Genomic DNA, 18,194 nt, shown 5'->3' with positions numbered 1-18,194 from the left:
AGCGTTCCAGCAGTGTCTTCTGAGACAAGAAGGTTGAATTCGAAGAGCTGCTCACTCCAAAACTGTCCTTTGCTCTAGTGGCTCCTGCTTCTGTCCCAATACACTGATGGCACCCCAGTAGCAAAGCCCAGCCAGACAACCCATGACTCCAGTGATAGGGTATGGAGTTACATCCTGGCCTTGTGTTTTGTACCTTTAGGGTTACACGATGTAGTGAATAACAGAGGGTGATACGATTGTTGAACTAAAAATGCTAACCTACATCCATGGACCCATTCATAGGATGTGAAAATGGGCATTTCTGTTGATTTGGGGTGTAGTGGCAGTGATGTGGTGATGGTTTCTTCTTCTTCACCAGTGCAAGTAGCAGTGGGACTACCTCTGATGAATGTAATATAGTTCCACCTGAGGCACTGTGTGTAGGGAAATGTAGCACCACCTTTGGACCACCAGTAGCAGTTCTATTCATTGTAGCGATGAAGTTTTTTCCAATATATATATATCATGTAAGCCCTTATGCCATCATGACATCGCAGTGTGACAGCAGTGGTGGGGCGATCCAGCAAGCTAAGCAGCCTGGGCCTTGGTGGCCATGGGCTGGGCAGAAGCCCGGGTGAGAGGCCGGGCAAAGGCTGGGCAGGAGGCCGGTGGTGGCAGCAACAGCACCGAAGCTGGGCGTCAGGTTTGGTGGCCCACAAGAATGCAGGGACAGCTTTGGAGGTGAGCAAAGTGAGCAGGGGAGAGCCCCTAGTTGTTGTTGTTTTTAAAAAGAAAATGACAACAATTGCTGCTGCTGCCACTTATCCCATTGAGCCCCCAAGCCTTGGAACATTTTCGGATTTTCTGCCTCCCCTCCCCCATTTATTTTTCTTCTCTGTAATGGGATATGAGGTGATATAACTCACTGTCCTGCTAATCCATGGGTGGCTTAGTTGGTCTTAGTTAACTCATGCCGTATTTACCTTCGGCCACCCCTCCAGGGCCACATGCCAGTAGTGGGAGTGGCCACCCCACAATCTCACGTGTGTGTGTGTGGATGCGCAGTTGCACACACACACACACACACACACACACACACACACACACACAGGCACACTGCCCCCCTCAGCTGACCCACACTCATCAAATGAGCAGTCTGATGACCAGGGAGAAGGTGATTTGCATACCTATCAGGATACTGGACTCTGCCCATCCCAGTGCTCTGGCTATATTTTTATTTTATTTTATTTATTTATTATTATACTGCCACTGTCAAAACTGGTAGCATCTTAGCAGCCAGAAAAAAATTCCGGGGGGAGGGGCTAGATCAGACTACCAAAGTGGGAGTTAGTCACCCGTGTATTAATCTTATAACATTTACAGAATTGTGGGCTTTAGAGATCATTTTGGAAAGAAAATTATTTAATATACATGTTTGCATTGATGTTCCATGGGGACTCTTTCCACAGGTTAAATGATATACTAAAATGTTCTAAATCATGTTTCCATGCAATCTTAGTCATACATTTTATTTTACATTGATTGCATTTTCTGGTGCCTCTGCTGAAGATCTGGCATACATGAAACATGTTGGGCACATAGTATTTCCTATAGCACATTGAGAAATATGATTCTTTTTTTCTGGCCAGAAAAATATTAACCGCCCTCCCCAAATCATGGCCTTGATCCAAACTGGTCCCCTTGTGGGTGCTTTTAGGAATAAAATGCACTATGAAATCCAAGAATGGATCTTCCACGTCACATGTAGCTTGGTGTTGCTTGACTTGCTCTCTCTTTCTGCCCCCACGCCAATGTACTCATGTACTCTGCAAAGCCCTGATTTGCACAGCCTTCTGAAGCAGGGCAGGTTGGTAAAAAGACTAGAACTTAATGTTTAATAGAATGTTCAATGTCACAGTGCTTCTGATTATAGTTCTAGGAATGCTCCTTGGAGAAACAATCCAGTATAAACTTCTCTTAAGTTATTTTCCAGATCAAGATTCAAGATACCCCAGGACTGTTTGCCAATGAAGATTTAAAACAAACAAGATGCGTTGGTCTATGTGTGCACCGATAAATCATTACTGAGTGTAGTGTTAAGTACCAGCCTGCTGCTGCCCAATCCTCCCTTTTTGCTTGCACTTATTACAAAACACTGCACTTCCTTATATTTTCATGCTGAGCCTAACTACAAAAAAGGAGCATGTTTTTTTGTGAGCTGCTTTTTCTTGCCTTCATTCCTTAACATTCTCTCTCTCTCTCTCTCTCTCTCTCTCTCTCTCACACACACACACACACACACACACACAGAGCTCCCTTCTGTGTCCCCACTGTTAAGGCAGGCGATCTGCTTTGTTTGGTTCTCCATCCACCCATTGGTTATCTGCTCAAACATTTCTGGCACTTTAAAACTGTTTTTTTCACCTTCAGAAACTCCTTTAAAATTGCTGTATGAAGGTCAGTTCGGGTGGTGGCTTCATGATTGACACAAAGGTCAGCTAATCAGCACAGTACACACCTCTACTCCCAGTTGGGGGGGCATATTTTGTGATTGGCACAGGGCTAGCCAATCAATGCATGCGAATCCAACTTCACTGCAAACTGGAGAAACCAAAACTCCCTGAGCTGGATCCATGGGAGAATGGTGTGTCAGAAATATGGTGAGTGGCAAGCTACAGCAGTCCCATTGCTAAAATTATGTTGTTTGTGTGCATTCTGAGCCATTCTTACTATCTAGGTTATAGGGCAGTAGAAGGGGAGCAAAGTGCTGGCATTCTCTTTTCAGGTGCATAAAATAAATTGGCCCTAAAATAAATAGAGCCCTGGGTGATATAGCACCCTGTGTGAGGAATGCCTTTATGGTCAGCTTTGCAGGGTCACTCAGAAGGTTTATGGGGCATGGAGCAGATGTGCTTTTGGGGGCCATGCATGTGTGTACAATGCTGGGGGCCACATGCGAAAATTATTGCATGGGCAGACTACATGTGAGGATTCTCTCCTGCTGCAGCTCCTCCTTGTCCTGGGATCAAGCATAATGATAGATGTGCTTCATTTTTTCTTGGCTTCCCCTGAGTACCTCCTCCAAATGGTAACCCCCTTCTGGCAGAGCTTCTATCTGCTTCCTGGGACTCAAGCGCATGGATCTCCTGGTTCTGGCCGGCTGCTTGCTTTCTCCACTACTCACTCAGGAAGGATTCCTCCCAGAAGGTAGGCATGGGGGAGAAATTCGATTCAGTTCGCATTATAAACCAACTCTTTAAAATTTGCACTTTCCAAAACAATATGAGAACTGAAACACAGCCGTCCTTTGAACTTTGCGCTTCTCTGAATTCACCAACCAATGCTTTAAAAAATGTAAAATGTAAATATATGGGAAAGTGTGCTTAAAAATGAATGTATGAGTGAAAATAACAAACAAAAATGCATTATATGATAAGAAATGTTTGACAAAATGTGTACATCAGTCAAAATGGTCTACAAAAATGGAAAAACTGGAGCAGATTATAAAGCAGTCAATCTGTAAGCACCTTGAAAACAATGCAGTGATTACTAGGAGCCAACACGGATTTATGAAGAACAAAGAACAAGAGTGCTTATCAATGGTTGCTTCTCAAACTGGGGGGAAGTAACAAGTGGGGTACCACAGGGCTCGGTCCTGGGCCCAGTGCTCTTCAACATTTTTATTAACAACTTGGATAAGGAGGTACAGAGCATGCATATCAAATCTGCAGATGATACAAAATTGGGGGGCACAACTAATACAATGGAAGACAGAAAGAAAATTCAAAGGGACCTTGATAGGCTGGAGCATTGGGCTGAAAACATCAGAATGAAATTCAGCAGGGATAAATGCAAAGTTCTACACTTAGGAAAAAGAAACCAAATGCACAGTTATAAGATGGGGGATACTTGGCTCAGCAGTACAACATGTGAGAAGGATCTTGGAATTGTCATTGATCACAAGTTGAATATGAGTCAACAGTGTGGTATGGATACAAAAAAGGCAAACGCTATATTAGGCTGCAATAACAGAAGTATAGTTTCCAAATCGCGTGAAGTATTAGTTCCCCTCTATTCAGCACTGGTTAGGCCTCATCTTGAGTACTGCGTCCAGTTCTGGTCTCCGCACTTCAAGAAGGATGCAGACAAACTGGAACGGGTTCAGAGGAGGGCAACAAAGATGATCAGGGGACTGGAAACCAAGCCCTATGAGGAGAGACTGAAAGAACTGGGCATGTTTAGCCTGGAGAAGAGAAGACTGAGGGGAGATACGATAGCGCTCTTCAAGTACATGAAAGGTTGTCACACAGAGGAGAGTCGGGATCTCTTCTCAATCATCCCAGCATGCAGGACGTGGAATAATGGGCTCAAGTTGCAGGAAGCCAGATTTCGACTGGACATCAGGAAACACTTCCCAACTGTTAGAGCCATACAACAGTGGAACCAATTACCTAGAGAGGTAGTGGGCGTTCTGACACTGGAGGCATTCAAGAGGCAACTGGACAGCCATCTGTCGGGAATGCTTTGATTTGGATTCCTGCATTGAGCAGGGGGTTGGACTTAATGGCCTTATAGGCCCCTTCCAACTCTACTATTCTATGATTCTATGATTTATTAAGAGAAATTCGCATTAAAATGCTAGAGAACTTTCATCAAGATTTTTTTTTTAAATCACATATTGTTGCAGAAATGTGGAGAACTGAACTGAGTATTTATTAGAAAAATGAAAAACAGATAACTGAAATTCACAGATCTTTCCATCTCTACTTACACCTGTCCCTGTGGTAACTGCCACAGAAAATTACTTTTCAGTGGCACCTTGTCTGTAAATCTTAGGTGGCATTCAGCTAATAGCTAATACCCTGGAAGACAGAAACAAAATTCAAAGGGACCTTGATAGGATGGAGCATTGGGCTGAAAACAACAGAATGAAATTCAACAGGGATAAATGCAAAATTCTACACTTAGGAAAAAGAAACCAAATGCACAGTTATAAGATGGGGGATACTTGGCTCAGCAGTACGACATGCAAGAAGGATCTTGGAATTGTTGTTGATCATAAGCTGAATATGAGCCCACAGTGTGAAAAAGGTAAATGCTATATTAGGCTGCATTAACAGAAGTATAGTTTCCAAATCACGTGCTCTATTTGGCATTGGTTAGGCCTTTAGTACTGCATCCAGTTCTGGACACTGCACTTTAAGAAGGATGCAGAGAAACTGGAGCAGGCTCAGAGGAGGGCAACAAGGATGATCAGGAAACTGGAAACAAAGCCCTATGAGGAAGGACTGAAAGAACTGGGCATGTTCAGCCATGAGAAGGGAAGATTGAGGAGAGATAGGAAAGCACTCTTCAAGTACTTGAAAGGTTGTCAGACAGAAGAGGGCCAGGATATCTGCTTGATCATCAAGAGGCAGCTGGGCAGCCTCCTGTCAGGTATGTTTTAGGTTGGATTCCTGCATTAAGCAGGGGTTGGACTTGATGGCCTTATAGGTTCCTTCCAGCTCTTACCATTCTGTGATTCTCTGTGTCAAGCCATCAAGCCCTGCCTTCCCAGGATCCTCAGAACACCAGGAAGTCTCTTATCTTCAGAAACTTCTGGTAAACTCCACCCTCAGTTCTTGTCATCACAGGATCCCTCCTTAACAGAAATTCCTTGCCCCCCAGCTAGCATTATCTAGATAACATACCTCTAGCCCAGCTCCTGCTTCTTGCCTGTTCTGCTCTATCTCACCCCAGAGGTGGTTTATGTCACTCCTCAGAATTCCTTTATTTCTCTCTCCAACCTCGGCAAAAGTCCTTTTGTGGCAAGGGTTGCCGCATGACTTCTGTCTCCCTGCCTTCCCCTCTCCATGTCAACCTTCCTTTCTTCCTTTGCCTTTACACAACTTCCCTTATCTCTGTTTATCCCTTCGCAGCCTTTGTTTACACCTGCTCCTTTGTGTCCAGCCTCCTCTTCTTTCCTGGCTATCTGAAGCTCAGCTTCACTCACTTCTGACTGCATTTCAGGTTCCCTTCTCCTTCTTCTTCTTGAGTTTAATGGCGAATTAAGGTCAAGGAGAAAGGCCATGTTATTGACACCTACTGGCATTTCAAGTTCTCCAGCTCCCTTTCCTTGCATAGCCTCTGAAGGAACTTCTCCACCAGCTGCTCTGCTTTCTGCCCTGCCCCGCCCCTTCAAGTCCCAGCACTCTGGTTGGAAGCTTCAGCTATCAGTCACAAAGTAATACCTCCTTTCTCTCCCACCCTCTTCCCTGGTGTTTTCCTTTTATGGAGAGCTTGCCTATGGGATGTTCAAAATATGTATCAAGCTGGGCTTGCAAAATTAAGCTTTGGGACCACTTCACTTTGGACCGCTTCAGATCAGAGCTATGGTCCAAATACTACCCAAATGGACTGTACCACATTACAGTTCAGACTTCATCTGAATTTGATACGCACCTCTACTAATATAGCCATACCTTCGTTTAAGAAGACAAACGGAAGTTGTGGTGCTACTGGTGTGACCCATCTTAAACCAGGCCATGAGCCACTTGTGAATCCCAGCCCATGAGTTAAAAACAAGTATGGCTGCCAAGAGGGAGGTACATGGGCACATCTGTACCAAGCCCAGGGCCAGTGGGGGCCCAGACTGTGATGTTTCTTTTAAAAAATCCACATACACAAACAACACAAGTATCTAGCACCTTTTGAATGAAAGTTAGTGTCAGGACCCTGGAGTGGACGCCTCATATTCTGGGGATGCTGCTGAGGACACTGAAGCGGATGGGGAAGGGCCAGCCCCAGAAGGGCTCACAGATGAACCTGCGAGGCCAGTGCCCCCCCCTCAGCCTAAGGATGTGGCACTGCCATCCTCTGACTCTGAGGACTCCACTATGGAAGCCATAGGAAACCTAAAGACCTCCCGTGTGTTCGTATGCACTTTTAAAGACATCCTAATAATCTTTTTAAAAGGCAACACAGGGACAAAACAGAAACAGTGATTTTCCAGGGACAGTACCAAAAATAATTATCATTGCTAAAAAGGAACAGTTAGAGCATGTGGCTGTTGGCCTCTGGGCACTTTCTGACTTTCCTACTGTTGCCAATATTGCCCTCTGTTTTCTGTGCTTCTGTCAGATAGTTTACCTGATTTCAGCCTGCCCTGAAAGTGCTCCCTCTTAGTGACTTTTCCCCACGTTCATTGGTTCTTTTCCCAAGCAGGGGCAGAACAAATTTTCCATCTAGAAATGATATTTCTTTCAGTGATAAAATACAGATTTTTTAAAAAAGAATTTCAAGCAAAATGTGATGGTTACAGTTAGGAGCTATGTCGCCCTAGAGCTTTCCTTTAATTTTAGCATGGCTTGGGCATTCAGGGGCAAATTACACATTACCAGGATGCATGACACCATTTCCTGCCCCAAATCTCATCAGTAGCTTGTGGGTATGTGTGGGTGTGTGGGGGAGAAAGAGAGACATGTGGTGTGACATCATCTCATCCAGTGTTTCATTGCTCCCTGCGAAGAGCAGCTCCTGGAGTGAGGACAGGAAAACAGAATGAGATGAAAACCCACCAGACCTTTTTTTCTGTTGCATATTAGTAGGAAGACATGGCAAAAGAGGTAGGGTGGCAGTGGCCACACATGTGCTGCAATGTGATGTTTAGCCCTAAGTAATGTGCAGTGCAGAGCCAATTGGTGTATTCAGTCAGAAGAGGCTGTGAAACTGAGAGCCAAGGTAGAACTGATAGGGCAGCTATGTAGATTTTATCTATGTATCTGCCCCCTTTTCACATAAAGCAGGGGTGGGTGCGGTGGGACTACTATTTTCGTAGGAAGAAATGTGTGAGTCAGGGGAGTGAATCCTTCCCTGCCTTGACTTGCCGCACTTCATTACTTTAAGCAACTGCCTTCCAACCTGACGTACTTCCAGTGCTGGAGCCACACAGGGAGAAAACTTCTTAAAGCAATGGAGTACAGTGCAAAGAATAGACACGCCCTTTGTATGTGAATGGAGCAGTCACATCAGCTGTTTCCCCGTCACATCTAGTTTGGCCCTGATTTGCCCTGTCAAGAAGAGGGATGGAACAGAAATTTGGTTTAGTTTGCATTTTAATACAAACCTACCTAACTGCCCTTACCAAAAAATACACAGATTGAAATGCAGCTATCCTTCAAAATGTGCTCTTCCAGAATTTTGCAATGCAGTTGACAAAAAATGTGTACAAAAATGTATTATTATAGGGAGGATTGCTTGCAAGAATGTGTATGTTAGAAGTGCACATTAAAATGTTGACAAATTTTCATGAGAACTGCTTTACAAAAAATATTCACAGCTGATGTGGAACATGGTGAACTGAACTTAAGACTGGAAAAATGAGAATTTCAGAGGAACGGAAATTGATAGATTTGTCTATCCCTAGTCAATGAGTGACAACTGAAGGGAACGCCGTTGAGCTTGAAGTTGGCTTAGAAAGCTGCTAAGAGATTTTGGGTGAGAAACAATTTGAGGGCTTTAGGGGTGCTCCTCTGGCTTTAAAGCTGTGAATCTATTCTAAATATAAATTTAAGAGATTACTACAAGTGGCCACCTGATTCTCATCCTCTGCTGGTGGTCAAACTTCAGAGATAGTCAGTGCATGGAAGGGGGATCATGACTGCTAGTCCCACACCCAATCTTGATGGCTGTGACCAGGGGTGGTTATCCTGCGGCCCTCCAGATGTTGTTTAGCTCTAGCTCCCATCAGCCCCATCCGTCATGGCTAATAATCGGAGATGACTAGAGCTGTAGTCCAGCAACTGGACAACTGGAGAGACACAGGCTAGCAACCCTGGCATAGACCTTACATATGATGATCATTGTGTGAAGGTCAGGATTGGTATCAAAAGGCAAATCCTTCTCCCCAGGCCAGGGTTTTGATTATCAGTGGACAAGACTGTAAAACATTGTGATGAACTTCCCATTACTCAGGAAAGGAGGAGGACAGTGGTATCCACACTAATTGGGGGGGGGGGGAATGGCATGTTTCATTACTATCGACTGCATTGATAATGCTGTTGTATTTGAGAGAATAAACCTGGGGAGGATTATAAAAGTAAACCGATTATGATGGTGAGTCACCATACAGAATGTGGAAGAGTCACTGTGGAATATAGATCCTCAACCCAAAGGATCTCAGGGAAAACTCGGAAATTCCTTTTTTCCATGCTGTCGCTATGCATATGCTGCCCAGTCATTCTCTGAGGAGAAAGAGGGAGTGACACCAGCCCTGCCCTTTCTGGTCTTTGGCAGGGAGGTTAGTCCTGTGCTTGGAAGTGCTTGGTGCTCTTTCTCACTGGCAAGGAATATGAGCTGCATGGAAAATCTCCAGTGCTCCCTCCCCCCTTGCTTTACAACAGTGGCCTGCCAAGAAGGATGCAGTAAAACTGAGTGTGTAAAAGCCTGAAGGATCCTGCCCACAGCTGTGCCTGAGCTAAGACAGCAGAATGAGGAAGGATGAAACAAGATTATGGGTAGCATTCGAAAAGGCTGGAAACTAGTACACCTCCCCTTCCCATTGCTTCCCTCTGGAAAGCGGATCCCCCCCCCAATCAGTGGTAAGAATGGCAGGTGAGTTTTGTGTGGCACCAAAGGCCCTGCTGCATCAACTCCCCTGGGAAGGAGGTAAAAGGCCTTTAATGAGGGGAGGATTAACAAGCTATAAGAAGCAGCACTGAAAGGGCCGAGTGTGTGCACTGACCGCTGTATGGAGGGATGCTCGACAGGATGCAGGGTAATTGGATTGGACCCTGGTGAGCTCTTTGAATGAGCTTCAAAGGGTGTCTCCAAAGGGAGCTGCCCAGTGCCACCTCCCACACTGGGAAGAGGAGATCAGGCGCCTCATTAAGGGATTAGTGTGTTTGTTCTGCTACGCCTTTTGTTGCTTAAACACTTTTGTGTCACAGTTTCTCTGGAACCAGCTTCTCTTCCCTGTCATAGCAGGCCCTTTTACGAAGCTCACACCGACTGTGGGCACAGCAAAATCCATTCTTTATCTCATTGGCTGCTGTAGAGGCAGGCGGTGGTTCTCCTTTCACTTTTCAAGAGTGTGGATTTTTGGGGCTTTTCTCTCTAAAACTCCCTCCCACCCCCACTCCCGTTTTGTGTCTTGATTATAGTATCCACATTTTTGAGATCTCGTTGCTTTCTTGGACCAGAACTGGCTTTATTGCAAGAGTCCAGGGTAATCTTCATTCTGAATATAAAATGTCCAGGCACAAAACTAGCAGCTGATAGGAGTCCTTACAGCTTTGCCTCCCCTCCCCTGCTTTAGTCAGTGGAACGAGGGATTTCTACCATTTCTTACATGCTTCAATTGAGCCTTCAGGCCTGATCAAAACACCTTCTGCAGCCTAGTAATCTTTAACCATTTCAGATATGGGATCCACCTTTGATTGAAGCATGCATTTGGGGACCCATTCTCTAATGTTTTGTTGTATATTTGTATGGCGGTAGTGTTCCTGTTGCAACCAATCTTGGATTTGGCTACAACCCATAGGTAGGTCCTGACCTGACTAGGGATCGGGAGAAATTGGTTTAGTTAGGATTTATTGCTGATCAGCACCAAAATTCTGCAGCCATGAAGGCCAGAGTGAGCAGAATAAATTGGGTGAAGGTTTGTGTGGGTTTATTCCAGGGATAGGGAGGCTGTGCCTGCCATCAACCCTGACCACTAAGCATGCTTGGTGGGGCTAAAGGGAATCGGGGTCCCGTAACATCTAGACAGCCGAGGGTCCCTATCCTTGAACTATTTGATGCAAACTCTCTTCAGAGTTGGTGAAAGTGGAAATAATTTATTTAAGATAGCTTTGTCCACATATAGGCTTGGTGTTCTGCCATCATTGCAAAAATCGTGTGATAAGAGGAAAGCGTCTCATGGGATGATGGTGGCAGACTTGGTATTACTGGGGACCATAGAGAGGAACAGAGAGCTGTGCCCTCCCTCTGCATCACCTAACAGAGGACCATCCTGCCCAGATCCAGAGCACTTGGCAGACAGCACCTTCACCTTTGTAACATTATTTCTGCATCCATGGAGGGCAGAATTTTCCAATGAATCTGTTTATTGAACTCTCTGTGTCCATACAGAAAAGCTCTATCAATCTTTTTTTAATGGCATAGTAGGGTGTGTGTGTGTGTTTTCCATGTTAAAGTTGGGGAAGGGAGGCTGAGAGAGAGTGAACATATCTGATGCTGCCCAGGGATTCTGGGAATGAGCAGACATTTGAATTTTGTACTACACAAGCTGTACATTAACACCACAGCATTAATGTGCGTTGTGTGAATACCACCAATTTTGATGTTCAGTATTCCTCAAATACACATCCTTTCCGATAGGGGCAAATGGGAAATGAAGTGTCAGATTCCAGTGGCAAGATTGCTCACCACCTGCAACTGGCAACAGTTAAATATGAAAATCAAGAAGGTCATAACCTGTGAAGGTCTAGAGAGTGTAATTTTATGGAAAGGGTATAGGTACAACATTTTAGTGGAAGGTGCAGAAAGAAGTTCTTTTTTGCATGGAATAGTATGGGCCAGCATTGTGTCATGCGTGCCATCAGCCAAGATGGCGGCAGAGGCTTCAGCCCCTTGGGGAAACTCGGCCGCCATAAGGGCAGTGCTGTCCGTGCAACCGCACAACAGCCAAGAAAGGTAGGTTGAAGAAGCAAGGGAATGGCAGGGGCTCCGGAGCTCTCGCCATGCGATCTGCGGCAGTGATTCTACCACGAATCACCGAAGAGGAGCAGAGGGCCCCCTGAGGGGCCCCTGTAGCCCCAGGGGCTCTCAGCCAGGGCCCCACTTGGTTGCCTTTTGGAGCCGGCCCTGTTCATGGACTTGCTTCTGTCAGCCACTAACAGATCTGGGATAAGGAAGAGAACTTTGAAGATGGAAGGGAGCCAATAGGTTCTCTGTCAAGCAACTCAAATTCTGTATATCCTAGCAGTCCCCACATCTTCCTTTGTGGGGAGGAACTGTAGCCCTCCCTCCCCACCACTTCTCTTTGCCTCTTCCTTCTCCCTTTTTGGGGTAGGAGTCTTTCCAGTTAAACATGAGACGTTTCCATCATGGGCTATTCTCCTCTATTGTGCAACTGCTTATCCAGCCAGTAACTAAAGGCCAAACTAGATCTGACATAAAGCTCACTTTTGCATTTAACATTTTTAAAAACTGCAAATAGAAGCCACTAGGGTGGGGGTGGAATTTAGAATTTAACTCTTTCCTTCCCTGTCACAATCCTAATGAACACTCCTCCAAAGCTGCTATTTGCATTGGGAAGAAAGCTTCCATTGGCATAAATAGTTGCTATTCCCATCCATAGATAGTTCACTAGTGCAGCTTTCCCCAGCCTGGTGTTCTCCGGATGTTTTGGCCCATACTTCTCATGATCTCTGACTATTGGCTATGCTGGTTGGGGTTGATGGCAGTCAGAGTCCAAAACATAAAGAGGGCACTAGGTTGGGGATGGTGGCACTTGTGTAACAAAAGATAGTAGTGTGTGTACACATACACTTCTGGCAGCACATGGAAATTATAACTGAACCACAAAATGGAAATTTAAAATAAATCTGCAATCCTAAGCATGCTTGCTTGAAAGTTAACTCCATCAAATGTTACAGGACTTGTCTCAGAAAGGGGGCATTAATACGAAATATACTATTGCTGTATTTTCCTTTCAAAAATCTAAAATGTAGGGCAGAACTTTTTCACTCCTGAAATGTACTTTACCCCCCCCCCCCTCTCTCTCACACACACACTGCCACTGGTTGTCTGGCAACATTATATTCCTGGAACAAGAGGACAGTGAGCAGAGGAATGAAGCGAGCGTTGAGAGCCTGGGGTTAAGCAACACAACTGACTGACTGGATATGTTGTGGATTGACTGAGGGGATATATTCTCTCTACTGTTATTTTGAGTATCTGACAAAAGCTGGAGAATGGATCATGACTCTGGTTGGGATTTAGTCAGGAGTGGTATCGTCAGCATTTTGTGAATGGATTCGGGATCATATTGCTGCCTTGACCAGTTGGTCTCAGGTGGATTCCAAGCTGGAGGTGGAAAGGTTATACTTCATATGGGCAACAATTCTACACTGTAGGCCCAGAAAGTAGCAGATGGTGACTATGGATCCTCAGAGGAGGAAGCTCCAGAAGCATCAACATTGGATCAGCCCAAACTGTTTTGTTGCACAAGTTTTTGGTCCTTGAATATTTTGAATGGGCTGTAAAAGGGAGGAAACAGTCCAGAGGCATCTGCCCCTCTCTGGTTGGTTGTACTTCTGGACTAAGCAAAGTTGGGCAAAATCTGGCATGGTGCAATTTGGCTATCTTGATGTTTCTGGCTGATTAGTTTCCAGTTTATTTATTTATTTATTTATTGCACTTGTATACCGCCCCATAGCCGAAGCTCTCTGGGCGGTTTACAGTTTACAGTTCATAAAGCTCATGCTGTTTGTTGAGGGGGAAGAGGAATAATGTCAACCAGCCAGCACCTGGGTAACAAAAGATCCTGTCCTGTCCCGTGGGAACACTCTCAGTCCTGCTTTCGTTTCTTAAAAACATGGCTGAGTGGAAGCATCAGCAGGGGAATGTGTGTGTGTGTGTGTGTGTCTGTGTGTGCAAGTCAGGGGAGGGGGGCAGGTTATAGAGAAAATAAATGAGACTCCCCTAAAATTAATTGTTTGAAGCAAGTGTCCTACTCAGCTGTGAATTCTGAAATGATTATTGGATTTGTAGGCGGATGCGGAGTACAGTGGGTCGGTGCATGATTAATATCTTATTGATAGTGGATTAAGTGAATGAGATCAAATCTTTAACCCAGAGAAGATGCAGTTTATCAATTTGTCACCGAAATGTAGCAGTAAGATGTGTGTGTGGCCTGAGATCAATAGATTAGTAAGCACTTCCTTTGTAGACCTGTTCCAGTAAAAACAGGAGCCTTCTTCCAGTGGAATGGATATAGGGAAAGCCTCCATGCTGGGAAGGGATTTTGTTAAGGAGGACATTACACTTCTCCAAGATAAAGGAAGAAGTAGCTCCATTGGTCCAGGGAATCAATGATCTCTTGATAAGGTATCTGTCAGGCCCTTCAGAAGGGGCTGATGAGTTGCTGGCCATGTTTCAACTGGGGGATTCAGATTCTAAGGGAGCTTTCTCAAAGTTTCTGTTGTATGAAAGGAGCAGCAGAGTTTCCTATTATGTTGTAGGGCATTTTGTGATAATTTTAAACATTATAAAACCTGCCGCAACATGATGAGGGCAGAAAAGAACATCCAGCAAAGAAATGTTAGCTGATTAATTGATAATATCTGCATATAGGTAGCCAATATTTCAGAAACTAAGTTTTGTTTTGGGAGGATGCATGTATATGTCATAGTAGGCATCATCATTAGAAGAGGTATTCCCTCCTGTGTTTGAGAGAAGGGAGTGTGCCTCTTTCAAGATGGTGCTTGTCATCTGTAGTTTTGATAAGCACTTGCATTAAATAGAATATATATAAAATCTGCAGCCTGAATAATTGGGGGCATGTTTTAGTCAGTTAAATGTCTTTTTAGTTGATTGATCTAGCCAATTAATTGATTAAACTTTGCAGCCCTAAAAATAATACATACAACCTCATGAGTATTCCACATTTCAAACTTACATAGAAAATTATGGAGGCCTCTTATTTCAAGCACCACAGCAATGACATCCTCTTTAATTCTTAATTTTTGATCTGACAGACCTATTTCCCATGTTATATTTTAAAGTAATTGAATGCTCTTGCAAACCACTCCTGTGTCTCAAAATGTGACATAGGAAAGATGTGTTAGGGATGTGCACTAGGGATGGCTCCCCTTCTACAATAATCGGATTTGCCATCAGATTAATTATTATTTCTGATATTCTCTATCTTTGTTGAGAGAATTTTGAAGTAGCAACTCTTTGCCCCTGGTTTCTGACTCTTTCTTCTTTTTTTCCAATTTTTAAAAAATTTGCTTTGAAATCATTGATAGTGTGAGTGATACTTTTATCAATCTACCTTCTATGTGACCACTTCAAAAGTGTATTCCCTTTCACTGATGTCAATGAAGTGTTCATTGTAACTCACAGACAGAAAGCAGCAAGGGGGAATGAGGTTAAGCCGCAGGGGGGAAAACACTGACTTGATTATCTGCCTTAATCTGCTCTGCAGTGCACTTGAAAAGGAATGTAAATAGGCAATAATTACAGAGTTCAGAATAAAGATTGACACCAGTAGAGACTTGTGAATAAATAGTGATTATAATATAATAATTTTCTGCAAAGCAAATCAGAGGAGGTCAGAAAAATGAAAAGATATAGGAGGAAAAAGGGATCAGATTGTTAACGACCAGTAGGGGGGCACACTTAAAAACTTAAAAACAAAACATAAAAAGGAGAGGATTCCATCCCTAGGGCTCACCAATGACAAGGTTCAGTTTAAACCCCAATTTTGGCTCACTTCATTCCAAGGTGCTTTGTAGGCTGCCCAATTTGGCTTCAAGTCTGTCTGAGTCTATTTTGCCCCCTATGCCATTCAATACTGAGACATCAAAAAAGGCTCTAAGTTTTCCTTTCAACAGAAGTGGAATGAAATTTGTAGGCATGATAGTAGCCCCTCCAAAGTCTTCCAAATTATAGGTAAATATGTCCAGAAGCTTACGTGCTGGCTACTTATAAAGTTGATTTTTTTGAAAAGTCTATAAAGTTTTACATTTTGGACAATATTGGATGAGATTTGCAGACAATGTAGGAGAGCATGAATTCTACCAAGTTTCAGAAGGATAGCTGTAGTGGCTTTCCTGTAAGGGCAGCTATTGCAGTTTTGGAGTGTGTAAAAAAATGTATCAGTATCCCCTAATATTTTGTGGGCAATTGTGTGAAAATCGCTGACATGAGAGATGTGTCTCTCGGTAAGAAATATGCCAAATTGCAGACAAATAGGTCCAGAGGCTTTTGTGCCAGGCACCTTTAAAGCTGATTTGGTGGTGCATGAGAATGAACAGGGATTCACTTTCCAGGTAAAATCATTCCCTGTAATTACAAGCTTGCCCTGCCAGTCACAACCAAGCTGCACCCTCTGTCATCTCCCCACGATGGTGTTTGCTCTCCTTTCCCCCATTACCTCACTTGGGCATAATTCCTTTTATGGTAAGCTTGGAGATGTTACTTTTGCTTTTAGTAGTCTGACACATGTTTGAGATCTGGATCACTGAGGTACCACAAAGTGCTTCAGGAGTCCCTACTTTGACTCGTTCCACCTCATAGAGATCCCATTTCACCTCTGACAAGCCCAAACTTCCTTTTGAGCAACCCACTGTAGTGCAGGATTTGTCCCAATCCCAGGCACACCCCTAGAATGTATACATATGTACAATCCCAGGTAAAACAATGATGTGGTGGGCCATCCTTAGATTCTCAGTTGCTTGACTCACAGAACATGGTCCCCAAAACTGAAACACTTTTGAATTGAGCTGGAAATGCTTGAAAATCAGTCTAGGCAACCTCATAGGACATACTTTTCCTTTCTTTCCCAGATCCAGCTGCTTATCTGATGGGAGGATGCAGCAGGAACAATGGGAGGATGCAGACTGAGCACCCTGGACAAATTATGATCTTGGTTAATGGATGGTGGGACAGCTGTTTAGAATAGTTAATGAAATGGATGAATTTCCTTCCCCTAGGCTGGTGCTGCAGACCTTTGGTGGACATGGAGGAATGATGGGGTTTTCTACAATATGGACTACCACAAGAAATAAACTACAGTAGCAACCATTTCTGCAAAGTAATTCCGATGGGCAGGTTTGCAGGTGCAAGTAACTGTATAAGCTCCTCCCCTGCCATTTCTTTCAACAGTTCCTTTCTGAAGAACATGGTATGTGCTCCACATCCAGCCATGCTCTCACAATATTGCACAGTATTTTCCAGAGCTTGGAAAAGTTACTTTTTTGAACTACAACTCCCATCAGCCCTAGGCAACATGGCCACTGGATTAGGCTGATGGGAGCTGTAGTTCAAAAAAGTAACTTTTCCAAGCTCTGGATTTTCCTTGGTAATGTTTGAGAAACATGGGGCAGTTTTGCACAGTCAACAAAGCAGTAATATTGAATGAGCAGGGGGTGTCAGCTTGCATGTGCCTATACCATTATATAGTGCCACATGTGCATTAGATATCAACACACATTTGTACACCCATTTCCTATGATTCTTTCATCCTAATTTTGAGGTGGAAGAACTGGAGGAATTGAGTGTAAACACATAAGAATATGTGTGCATGCCACTCAATGCACATGCGTAGCCAGTCATTTTAATGTACTGCTTTTAATGGTTTTTATGTTTTTATATTGCTGTACAACGTCCTGATATTTTGTGAGAGGGTGATATATAAATTCTTTTATAAATAAATAAAAAATATGCACAATAGCAGGCCTGTCTACCATCTGTTTCTCACTGTACGTATAGACCCACATGAACTGGATCACACAGACTTACCATTTTATCTTAGCATTGACTACTAGGGATGGACGACATCAGAAATAAACTGAGCTTCTTCTCCCAAAATTGGATTTCCCCCCAGTTTATTATTGCCAAACCAAATGTGGATTGAACCTGCCCCTACACCGCTATGAGCTGCAAGCGCCTCTCGTCCCCATCCACCAACCCAGCGGGGAAAAGGGTGGGAAATCCCTTCTTCCTTGATATGCTGCATAAAAACAAATATATGAATGAAAATAGCAGACAAAATGCATTATATGATGAGCTGTTTGTAAAAAAGTGTACATTAGTCAAAACTGCCTACAAAAATGTGTTTATTAGGCGAAATTCAAACTAAAATGCTGAGAATTTTCATGAGGATTTTTTTTTAAAAAAAATGCAAATTGCTGCAGAAATGTGAAAAAATGAATTTAAGATTGGGAAAATGAGAAACTGAAACCAACAGATCTTTCCATCCCTACTGCTGAGTGAGCTCATCTGAGAGTTCAGAGCATACAAATAAAATAATGAAAATGAAATGATGATGAAGTGTCCTCAATGTGCTGACAGCCCTATATCTTTCTTACATCTAAGTCAAGTGAAGTAGAAGAGGTGTCTGGACCAGCCTTGAACTGGATGGAGGCCAGTACTTTGAAGCTCAAGCATGTCAAGCTGGAGGTGCTGCTGGTGGGCAGTCCATGTCTCTGGTGAGATAATGTTGC

At 43.7% G+C, this 18,194-nt stretch overlaps 1 long non-coding RNA gene across 1 annotated transcript; it reads left to right on the top strand.

The window, feature by feature from the left end:
* The first annotated feature begins 2,563 nt into the window (after window positions 1-2,563).
* On the top strand, window positions 2,564-17,979 carry LOC133388307 (uncharacterized). Its single transcript, XR_009763729.1, has 3 exons — window positions 2,564-2,639; window positions 2,987-3,186; window positions 16,536-17,979. It is a non-coding gene; the product is annotated as an uncharacterized LOC133388307 (long non-coding RNA).
* Window positions 17,980-18,194: the final 215 nt, after the last annotated feature.

Source organism: Rhineura floridana, chromosome 7, assembly GCF_030035675.1.
Source record: "Rhineura floridana isolate rRhiFlo1 chromosome 7, rRhiFlo1.hap2, whole genome shotgun sequence".
Lineage (NCBI taxonomy): Eukaryota > Metazoa > Chordata > Lepidosauria > Squamata > Rhineuridae > Rhineura > Rhineura floridana.
This window is presented reverse-complemented; position numbering and strand designations above follow the sequence as displayed.